The sequence below is a fragment of the Aythya ferina genome (assembly GCF_964211825.1).
Source record: "Aythya ferina genome assembly, chromosome: 2".
Lineage (NCBI taxonomy): Eukaryota > Metazoa > Chordata > Aves > Anseriformes > Anatidae > Aythya > Aythya ferina.
Genome location: NC_140297.1, coordinates 131,962,817 through 131,974,215, shown reverse-complemented (window position 1 = coordinate 131,974,215; position 11,399 = coordinate 131,962,817). Strand labels below are relative to the sequence as shown.

Here is an 11,399-nt window from a genome sequence, read left to right as displayed (position 1 = left end):
TAAAATACTCCATGAAACAGGTATCGAGAGCTGTGTGAATCACTTAAACATCTGTGTGTTGATCTTGCATAGTACAAATCAAACTCTAGTCTTTGGAATGCTAAGTTGTTACTAGGAAAAAAGAAAAAAAAAAAAAGAAACTGTGAGTTATTATTTTTAAAAGTAATTATGAATTAGAATCTCAAAGTAAAAGCTTTAGTCAAACAGATCACATGCTAAAGCTAAGCACATGCTTAGCTTCAATCCCCCAATGTCAATAAGATGACTCAAATGCTTAATATGAAGCACGAACAAGACAGTAAATAGATTTATTTTAAAATATATTAAAAAACAAAACAAAACAAAACAAAACTGTGTTACTCAAAACCTAGCCTAGCATAAAGTAAATCAAAGACTGCCAATACTGTAGTTTGTATAAGATTACTATTATTTATTATTATTTTTTTTCATATTTAGGGATGCAAGCCTTGGACAGTTTATCCAAAATCACAAAATGTATAGTCATTTCTGTTGAGATGTCTTAGCTCCTTTAGCACAGTGTTTGGTTTGATACTTGCGTACTTCTTAGGCACTTTTAAATTCCAAACATGCCATGGACCTGTCCAAAAGAATTGAACAAATGTTTTAACATTAGTTTATTTTACATATATATTCACTGAGAATTCAAAACTAGATATAATTAAGACTTATGAAGTTTCATCCCTAAGTTTTCAGAGTGTCTAACTGAAAAAAAAAAAAAAAAAAAAAAAAAAGAATTTTGGGATAACATTGTATTGACAGCATGGATCTCTGAGATAGGCTTTCTCCAGCAATACCTTGGGTTCTATTTGGGTTTTCATATAGGTATTCTTACCTTCCAGGAGGAAGAATTAGTATAAAACAGCCATTTAAAATGTAATCAGAGTTATAGATATGTTTCTATACTGTCTATTTTAGTAATATAAGAAAAAGCAAGAAGCAGTATGAAAACTACAACTTGTTTTTGAAGTGACTTTCATTCATGCTGTGAACAACAGAATCAACAGTGCTACAATTCACTTCTTTGTATAAGAGCAGAATCAAGACTTTACAAATATATAGATATAATATATATTAATATATATAAATATTATTAATATATATATAAGAGGATCTCTCAGATTAGGAGCTCATTTTGTTTTCATATCATTTATATGAAATGAAGAGTACATGCTAAAGATCATATCATATCATTACTGATTTAAATGAGCTTTTAACAGTTTATGTATCGTCAAGCTATGAGTGTTAACAGTTCATGTACTTTCAAGCTATGAGGTAAACTTATTCCATCTTGATGAAACTCAGCATTTTGGTTACTTCAATTTAACATGTACAGCCATTTGGTTCATGTATGTTTTTTTGCTTGCTTGATGGAAGAGAAAAATGCAGAATTTCCCATTTCAAGCTAGCAAGACAAAAGTTGCAGGATACTCATCTAGTATGTGGTTGTTTGTGTTTTTTTTTTTTTTGTTTTGTTTTTTTTTTTTTTAATGTCAGGCTTATCTATAACACTACTTTTCATATTAACCATATCCAATTCCTCTTTATACAAAGGCCATTAAGTTTCCTGAATTGCTTGTGAGTCCTAAATGTATTTAAACCAGGAAGATTAAAAATGTGCTCTTACAATGCACATTCCTCAGTACATTCTAAACAAACTCATAAACCTCAGAGAGTAAACCTTTCAAAACTGCTCAGCAATAGCTCTTCTATTAGTGTTACTGACAGATATACAAAGTGGAAACCACAGAAATCCTTTCTGTTGCTATATCAAGTATGTCAGATATTGTCCTGCTAGTTAATCTCCAAAAGTAAGAGGAAAGCTTAATAAAACTATAGTTGGAATCCTTTGACATGAATCCTGCTCTTACCTGTGGATTATAATGTAATCCCATTATGGATTTTTAATCCATAGGCATCTTTTATCTAACATGAAAAGTGATGTGTTAAAAGCCTTGTTATTTCTGAATGGTAGAACACATGATTTCATTTTATTGTCAGTGAATACAGTTTACACATAAATATAACAGTTCGTCAGGTGCTTTAATAAAATTATAGAAAACATTTTGTTTTCCATTATTGAACATTTTGGCCACATAATCTTGAAGGTTCTCTCTTTGTTTTTGACAGCATATCCCTCATCTTTTGGCAACTAAGGGTGGAGTCAAAGGTTTCCCAGCAGCTCTTGGAAATGCTATAGAGAACAGAATGATTACATGAATCAAAACATCAGGTAGATGCTTCTATTCACTGTTACATTTTGTATTTATTTTATATATTTTTCCAGTCTTTCACCATTTGTTCTGTATGACATGTGAACAGAATGAAAATGTATACTTTCAAACTAAAGTTGAAAACTCAGTAAATAAGAAGGAATTAAGGAAGCTGTCTCTACAAAAAATAAAATAAAATAAAATAAAATAAAATAAAATAAAATAAAATAAAATAAAATAAAATAAAATAAAATAAAATAAAATAAAATAAAATAAAATAAAATAAAATAAAATAATCAACTTGATAATTGCAATGGCCAATGTTTTCTGCTTCCTGACATAATATCAATTGTCTGACATTTTCAACATAAAGTTGGAAGATCAAAATTTTCTCTCCACTCTGTCTAATACAAGGCTTTTCAGTCACTACTTTTTTCTGAAGCTACTAATAGAACACAGTTTTTCTGCCTTTTAGAGAGAAACAAAATACTTTTAAGAACAAAGATGAAGCTTCTGTGGTCAAATTTCTTTTGCCAGCAAAATGTTCAAAGAAAATTTACAAGAAACAAAACTGTTTTTTGCTTCTGTTTTTGTTTGTTTGTTTGTTGTTGTTGTTGTTGTTGTTTTTGCAAAGCAACTGATGTTCTTCAAAACATAACAGGTTATGGGAAAAGAAAAAGCATGAAGATTTTTATATATTTACAGAAATGATGGAAGTATTTTCATCATTTTCAAATGATGAAAATATTAAAAAATATTAACTTTTCTCATAAAGTCTTCTCATGGTAAGGCCATTATATGGCCAGCATATGTTGTGCGGTTATTTTATCCTAAGTTTAATATGTTTGTGATATGAGGATTCAGAAAATGGTGTATATTTCAAATGCACTAAAAAATATATATAAATAATTAAAAAAAAATCAATGTATGTTAAAACTAATTAAATGACATGCTTAAAGCTCAAAGTAGGGCTACATAAGAGAATACGCCATGACCAAAGGCAATTTATTCTAAACTAGTCTGAGACAAATCCTAATTCTTTTCACATAATCCACTGCAACTATAGCTCTACCCTCAAATATCTAATTCCTCAAGGATACCTGGTGTCTGCTAAAAAATTGGGTTTCTGAATATGTAGACTCTTCTACCTAAATTATTGCCTCTGTATTTTGGCCCCTGACTTAGCTCGTGGCTTCAAACACCTAATTACACTTCTGTAGTACTCCAGATTTGAACTGAAGCTAGAAAATTACCTTAAAATTACTTTTTTTTTTTTTTTTTTCATTATAGGGCATGGAAGTATGGAAGTCCTGTGCAGAGAAGATATACATCATAGTACTGATTCAATGATGATTGACTTATTACACAAACTTCATTTGTTTTATGTTGCATGTCAGCCTGCAGCAAGATCACTAAAGCTAGTGTAAAAATATCACAGTTTAGTCAAGTAAACAATTATCCTTTGCTTTTTCAAGCTGGTAAAGTTATAATAATAAGCTTTGGGGGATTGATAACAGGCTTTGTAAAAGATTTAGTTTTGTTACTCTTTGTTGTTTGTTCTTGTGTTATTTAGCTATGGCTTTGCTTCTTTTTGACTACATACTGGACACTCAAACCTCAAACATAAATATATACTCTCCATCTACTCATAAAGTTGAGACACCAAAAAATGAGGCAGAAAATGAAGCAAAAAAGAAGAGATATAAGGATGCCTTGTTATTCTCTGCCTTCTTCTTGTGAAGCAATGAAAGGAAATAAATGGAAAAATGAGAGGATCTCAACCATTTTGCCTCATGCCTTGAGTAGCTACAAGAATCTGCATGACCACAACTGCTTACCCTTACAGGAACTGGGATTAATTAATGTAATGCTCTAGCTACTATTCTTCTGCTTTTCCATCCCAGGAGGGAAATGGTCAGAGCTGGCATTTCAGGTAGCATATCACACATTCTGCTCTCCGTGTGAAACAAATGGAGAGAGAGAGAGAGAAGGAGAAAAAAAGAAAAAAAGAAAAAAAAAAAAAAAGCATTCCAAGCTTATGCTTGACCTTGGTATGTGCAAGCAGTCAGACACTCTATGTAGTTCTCCCTACTAACAGTTTTCTGGCTGGGGCAGACATAAAACTAATGAATGCACTGTCCTTGTTTCTGCTGTCACAAGTACCAGGGAGAAGATGGGTCAGCAGCTGATATCTATGCAGAATCTCCTACAGGTTCAGTTGCTTGTCTAGGCTGAGGATGTTAACGACAGCCCTATCAGCTGCTGCTGTCCATACTGGGACAGTGTGAAGCTGCTCCAAAGCTTCACCTTTTGTAAGCCCGCAAAGTTCCCAAGATGAGACCTCTCCAGTATCTATCTATACATATAGGTATAACAGCAATTATATATAATAATAGAAATATCATTATATAGATATCAATGCAAGATATGTTAATCATAATAATAAGATGTATAATAATAAGATATATTAATCATAATAAATAATCATTCAATACACTAGTAATATATAATATATTAATTAACATATTTAACATGTTTAATTAATGCATTTAATAGTTATTTCGTTTATATGTATAGATATAACATAACAGCTATTATATGCATTTATAATACAATTTAATATATAGTTATTAAATCAAATTTTATTCTAACATATATAAGCTGCAAAGGTCTCATCTTGGGAGCTGTGTGGGCTGATACTTGAGACAGCAGAAACAAGGACAGTGTTTTCATTAGTTTATGTCTGCCCTTTCCAGCAAACTGTTGGTGCAGGGAGCATAACCAACAAAAATCAAGCTGTATGGTTGGGTGCATGAGCTGGAATAAAACAGTAATATGCAGCATGTATATCTTGCAAAATAAATTCTCATCCTCTTTCAAAAAAAAAAAAAAAAAGAAGGAAGGAAGGAAGGAAGGAAGGAAGGAAGGAAGGAAGAAGGAAGGAAGGAAGGAAGGAAGGAAGGAAGGAAGGAAGGAAGGAAGGAAGGAAGGAAGGAAGGAAGGAAGGAAGGAAGGAAGGAAGGAAGGAAGGAAGGAAGGAAGGAAGGAAGGAAGGAAGGAAGGAAGGAAGGAAGGAAGGAAGGAAGGAAGGAAGGAAGGAAGGAAGGAAGGAAGGAAGGAAGGAAGCTCTTTTAACTGTAACCTTTCATACTCATTTTTTTCTGGTGCTATGACAATAATTTTGTTTAGGATAAAATTAATACCAGATGAGAATATGTTTTGGAATTATGATTACCATTGTTTAACTGGTTGCTTCATGTAAAAAGGAGAAAAATTCTTAGATGCAGTCTATAGAGAATTACTCCTGCTTATGTCTGCAAACACTAGAAAATGTACATCTAATATCAGGTAATTGTCTTTGAGTGGATGACTGAACTAATCCTGCTGTATTCTGAATTTCTAATTAAAAAAATAAGCTTACCATGTCTGTTGGGAATTGGCACAAAGGGTGTGGACATGAGTCCGTGGAACAGTTGTTCGATCTGAGCTTGTTCTAAGCAAACAGGAGTAGGCCTCAGCAAATCTCACGGCCTGCTGTAGCTGAGCAAACCAAGCTACCGGAGTAACTATGAGAAGCTCCCACAACAATGATTCCCACATCGCCCAATTGAGGAATGCAGAAAAATATTGTTACCAGCAGCTGGCTTCAAGGACAAGATCTACGTGACTGCTAATCACAAGGGGGTTGTTTTCTTGACTGCTAATCACAAGGGGGGTTGTTTTCTTGCAGGTGGGGTTGTTTTCTTGTAGTTGTTTGTCTGAGTGCTTTTGACCAATAATCTTTTGTGAAACACTGTCCGCCCTTTTATAGTGAACCCTTAAGTTCACTATAAAAGTTAGGCTATTGGGGCAATAAAATGGAGAAACATGATCTGACTCTGCTGGTGTCTGTCGTGCTTTCAGCCGTACTTCCTGCAGCGCGCTCTAACACATGTCCTCAAGATATTATTTCTTAAAGTATGACTCATTGGAGGTTCTATAAAATATGACTTACTAAAGATACTGAAACAATTGGGTTCCTATACTCTAGAGGAGAGAAGACTGAAAGGGCATTTGTTAACAACCTTCAGATATGTAAAAAGTTGCTACAAAGAGGAAGATAGTAAGCTAGTTTATTGTATATGAGGAGATAGTGTAAAGAGTAATTAAATAATTGCAGTGGTGTACATTTATCTTTGATATTAGAAACAACCATTTAATGATACTCAAGTATTGAAATATATCACATAAGGAAACAACAGAGTCTCACTCATTTTTGAGAACAGGTCTTTTATATGTCAGGAATTATTTGATTATATTTGACAGTTGATCAGCAAACGATAGAACAGTTGTTAATGCTTTGAGACAAACAGATCAACTAAATGTTGTAAATGTGTAAACATCTTCCAGGCTCATTTTCTGTGATACAAGATTAATAATAAATTTAATGCTACCTGTAGAAGTTTAAAGATTCCTTAGCTTTCTGCATTTTTCACATATAATTTCATTAAGAAAAAAGTAACTCCTTTTTGGATCAGCAATGAGAATGACAATCAAACTATATTTCTATCTTAAGCTGAGAGAATCTGATTATTTGACAATTCTCCTAGAACTTTGCAATGGGAGATCCATGCTATATTTAGCAGATTTATAGGTAGCATTTACACGTCCTGAAGTCTTGATACATCTATGTCTATGTCAGAGGTACTCAGTGACTGGACACATGACTGGAGCTTTCCATGACTCTGCTCCACAGACACTGCTGTAGAATCAGGGAGATGACATTTGATTAGCTCTTGTTCTAAAATTTACCAGGGTGCAAACAGAGAACACATCTGAACCTGGAAGAGCTCCATCTCCTGCAATTTTTCCCTGGTTTATACAAAACAGGGCTCATTAAGCAGAACAGAAATGTTCAAATTTATTTTAAAACTGGGATCCAGCTTAATTTGATCTTAAAAATGGAGAGGTCATTGGACATATGCTTGGTAAAAGTGAATATAATACACTGCAAAAATATCGAATTTGGTAAGAAGTCTGCTGCATTGTTTTGCTTCTTTAATGTACTCTCTCTATACTATGTTTTCCTAGCTGCTGTTTAGACAGTTTTCCAGGGAGGGTACATTTTATGGTATTAAAATGTGTTTTTCTAATGTGCATATAAAATGCATGTAACAATGTTTTATATTTATATTAACAATTAATTAACAATAATTTGTTATTTATTTATATTTTGGATAGTAATTCTGAATTTCCAGAGGAAACTGGATCAAAAGTTGTTTGTGTTCTCATGAGGTGCACTAAGTGTATTATTTTAATGTTTTGTCCTTTTGATATTAACACACTTCTTCTACAAGACCCTGATTTTCATGAAAATTGAGCAAGAAGTCAACAACACCATTAGCCCATTATTTATTTATTTATTTGTTTGTTTGTTTGTTTATTTATTGCATATTGGATATCATTCACTTATCAATAAATTTAAAGCCTAAACTGATCAAGTACTGTTAAACTCTGAACGGATAAACACAGATAATTCTCTTTCAAAGCACCAGAAAGGGAAGGACTGCTATTCTGTTTTACAAAGTAGCTGCTGGTTTGTTTGTCTTTCCTCATTCTTTCAAAAATATAAATCTCTCAAAAGACAGCATTCAATTCTGTTCCTCAGTTCTTTAAACAATGTAATCTTTCCCTCCGTTTTTGAACTTTACCCTTGGAGTATTTGTCTACCTCAAAACTCCTGGAGTTTTGAAGATCTGAAGATTTGTGTGGATGTCTATTTGGAGCAGCACATTTGCTGTTCGGAGGAACATCTCAACTTTGCCTGGCAAATAGTAGAAGGTTTCAGAGACACATTAAAAGTATAATAATGGAGTATCCACTTATAGAATTTATGGCAACTGACATGTATTTAACATACAACAAAATGGTGTTGAATGCCTCTGTACTGAAAACATTGCGTTATGGATATATACAAGAACCTAATTTTATTGATGTGTAGGTTTGTCAGCAGCAAGGGTTATAACTATAGCCATATCTGCATTTATTTGACTGCAACATGAATGGCTAACACATTCGTATTTTTAGCTTAGTAGTATAGAAACAGATATCTAGAAGAAGCGATGTACACGTAAAAAAGTAATAGAGTAGAAAAGTGATAGAGCTAAGAATAAATTATTTTATTGAGTCTAAATCCTCTATTTAATAGTTCATCCACTAAAAAAGCTTAACTTTGTACCTAAAAACACTTCACCTTGTGCCTGAAAACTTTCACTTTCTCAAGAAAAGGGATATACTTTCTCAATAAATTTAAGCAAGCTTACCTGAACACAAGGCATATCCTTTCTGAAGTCTAACAATGCTAGCACAGAAATTAGTGAAATCAGGACAGGCAAAAGCACCTGTGAAAGAGCAGACTCTTTTGTTCCAGATACAGTTTAGATTAGCATGAATGTTATGGTGTATTTTCACTGTATCACCCATGCCTGGCTTTCACATTGCTAAGTACCTAATATTTGGAAGAAGATTGGCATTGAGATAGTAGCCTAGTCTCTGTGCCAGATAAAAAAGTATCCAGGAAACATCAATCTGCCTTCTTTAATTTATATTTTCAAAGGCATTTAGTTTAGTACTTATCTATCTAATTGCCAGAAATAACCACAGAAATAGCAATTGTTTCTATTGCTATTGAAAGATGAAGGAACCATTAACAAAGGAGCCAGATATTTGTTTGCACATACTTTTTTTCTTTTTTTTTTTTTTCTGTCACGTACATACATATTTACTGATTTTTTTTCCTTTATTTCATGCCATTTCAGATGCATTTCATTGTGCCTCTTGAGCCATTTTATCCTGTCTGGGGATGTGTTTTGATTAATATGTGAAGCTAGATCAGTATGATCCTATATTATGCTAATCTATCAGCAGACTTGTCAGACTAATGATGTTATAACTCAGTGTTATAACACCTGCTGACACCAATGTTTTTGGCTGACTTGGTCTTTCCTTATATAATAATATTAAATTATTGCAGATAGTAACTGCACAATCTAGCTATATGAACAGAGTAGTAACAGAAACACTGTGCAAGCCTCTGTGTCTTCTGATAAATGTAGTTGAACATTTATTTCTCTCAGCTTGTATACAGTGATTATTGCTGAAATACAAGTTTCATTTTTTAGAAAACATTAGTTTTACTGACAAAATGTGCTTCAAGGCTGAAGAAGAAAAATTGAGGAAATACTCAATAGAGAAGCCATGTTTGCCTTTTATTTTTTTATACTAACTGAAAAGGAATATTTATGAGCTTCACAAGCAAATCCTATGATGTTTCTCAAATATAAGATTGTTCCTTTATTTCTCATTTTCTGCTTCCAGGGAAAGGAAAAAAAAAAAAAATGGGGGGGATATGGGAAGGAGGAGGGAGAGAGATGCATTCCCATACCTCTTTCTCATATGTTATTATTTTATATACATACTTTGAAACAAACAATCTGTAATGGGTTAAAGAAATAACGGTCTATGTACTTTGTTGTTTTTTGTTTTTGTTTTTGTTTTTGTTTTCCTTCTCTCTTTTTCACAGATTTCTCTAAATATGAAATACAAAAGAAGGTTTATTTGAGTTTAGTAAACTCTGCTGCGCATGAACATTCTGAAATCTATTTTCCAAAGACTACTTCACACCAAACATCAATCTAAATTGTTATTTTTAACAAAGATAGATAAAACAATCTTCAGATGTTAATATCCTTTCTGAAAATATATATGCAGGTATATTACAGGAAAAGTTTGAATTCTCGGTTTTAATATTCCAGATGAAATTTAGAACTACCAGAAATGTTTTTCTGTTAGCTTTGACCTCAAGATGTTTCTGGCCAAAGAGGCTTAGGTGAGCTTGAACAACCTCTGTTTGGAAGCAAAATGATCAATATTTAAATGTTTAGCTTTTTTTTTTTTTTTTCAAACATCAGTAAACTGATACTACAGGTTTCTAGTCTTACGTGACTTGTCAAGGCAAAGACTGATAGTACATCGTACTTCTCTGTTGGCTAAATATTAGCACTGAAATGTTCAACATACTTGTATATCTATATTAGCAACTATTGAGGTGCAACATAAGCAGTCTTGTAGAGTCAAAAACTTGGTACTGAGGGCCTGGCATAAACACCATGTTTCATTACCTCACATTCTGGGGTGATAGGGGTTATGCTGGAGCATCTCTAGACTGTTGCTAGGACAGACTTCCAGTAATAGATAGAGCTAACCTTGATGAAGCTGCTTCAATAAATTTTCATCCAAGAGAAATCTCAAGAGCACTATGTGGCACAAATGAGTGATAAGAATTGGAAGTATTTTTTCCAAAGGTTTTTGCTGATTCAAATTAAATTACTAATGTAGATGCACTCTCCACACAGCTGGTAATGTTTTATTTTCCTACTGTAGCTTCTTCATTTGAAATTCTAACAGGATAAAAAGGTATTGCAGATACTTTCTTTTTAGTGGATCTTGATTTCAATGTTTATTTGATTTATTTTTCTATTAAGAATTTGTAAGCTTCAGTCCTAAATGAACGGAATAATGAATATAAGTGCAAACAGTTGCAAATAAATATCTTGTAGTAACAAATACATTGAATGAATCTGTAGCACCTTTAACAGTTTCTCAAAATTAGATTGAGCTTCTCTGCATCACATTATTGTTTTATTAGGTGTCACTAATTCTAGGCTAGATTTTCCCCTGTGATTTTCAGAAAAAAAAAACACTTTTGCGTTCAAAAACAATTCCCTTCTCTCAATATGAAGATTTTTTCTTACTTACCAAGACATAAATTTATGTAGAATAAAAGCCATTTAAAAGAGACCACTGGGCAAATTTGTATCCTATGTATCCTAAGAGGTTATGACAGCTGATAGGAGACCACTGTCTGGTCTTTCCTTGACTACAGAACTGCTATTAAGATCCTTAAAACTGCATATCTAACAAAAGATGTGAAGAACATTTCTAGAGGAAAGTTGAAAAGCATGAAATAAATTATATGAGTTCCTTCCTTTTTTCAGCTCCAGATCTTGTCAGAAAGAAAATATATATATATTTCTAGAACTCTAATTCTTTCTCTTACCTTTTGTTTTGTTGTTTTTTGTTTTTTTTTTTTTGTTGTTGTTGTTTTTGTTTTGTGCTTCTCTGCAATGA

General features: G+C 32.7%; 1 long non-coding RNA gene across 1 annotated transcript; it reads right to left on the bottom strand.

Moving 5' to 3' along the window:
• Positions 1 to 409: 409 nt before the first annotated feature.
• LOC311432019 lies at positions 410 to 6,027 on the bottom strand. Its single transcript, XR_014689781.1, has 2 exons — positions 5,653 to 6,027; positions 410 to 598 (listed from the first exon to the last, which is right to left on the bottom strand). It is a non-coding gene; the product is annotated as an uncharacterized lncRNA (long non-coding RNA).
• Between the last annotated feature and the right edge of the window lie 5,372 nt (positions 6,028 to 11,399).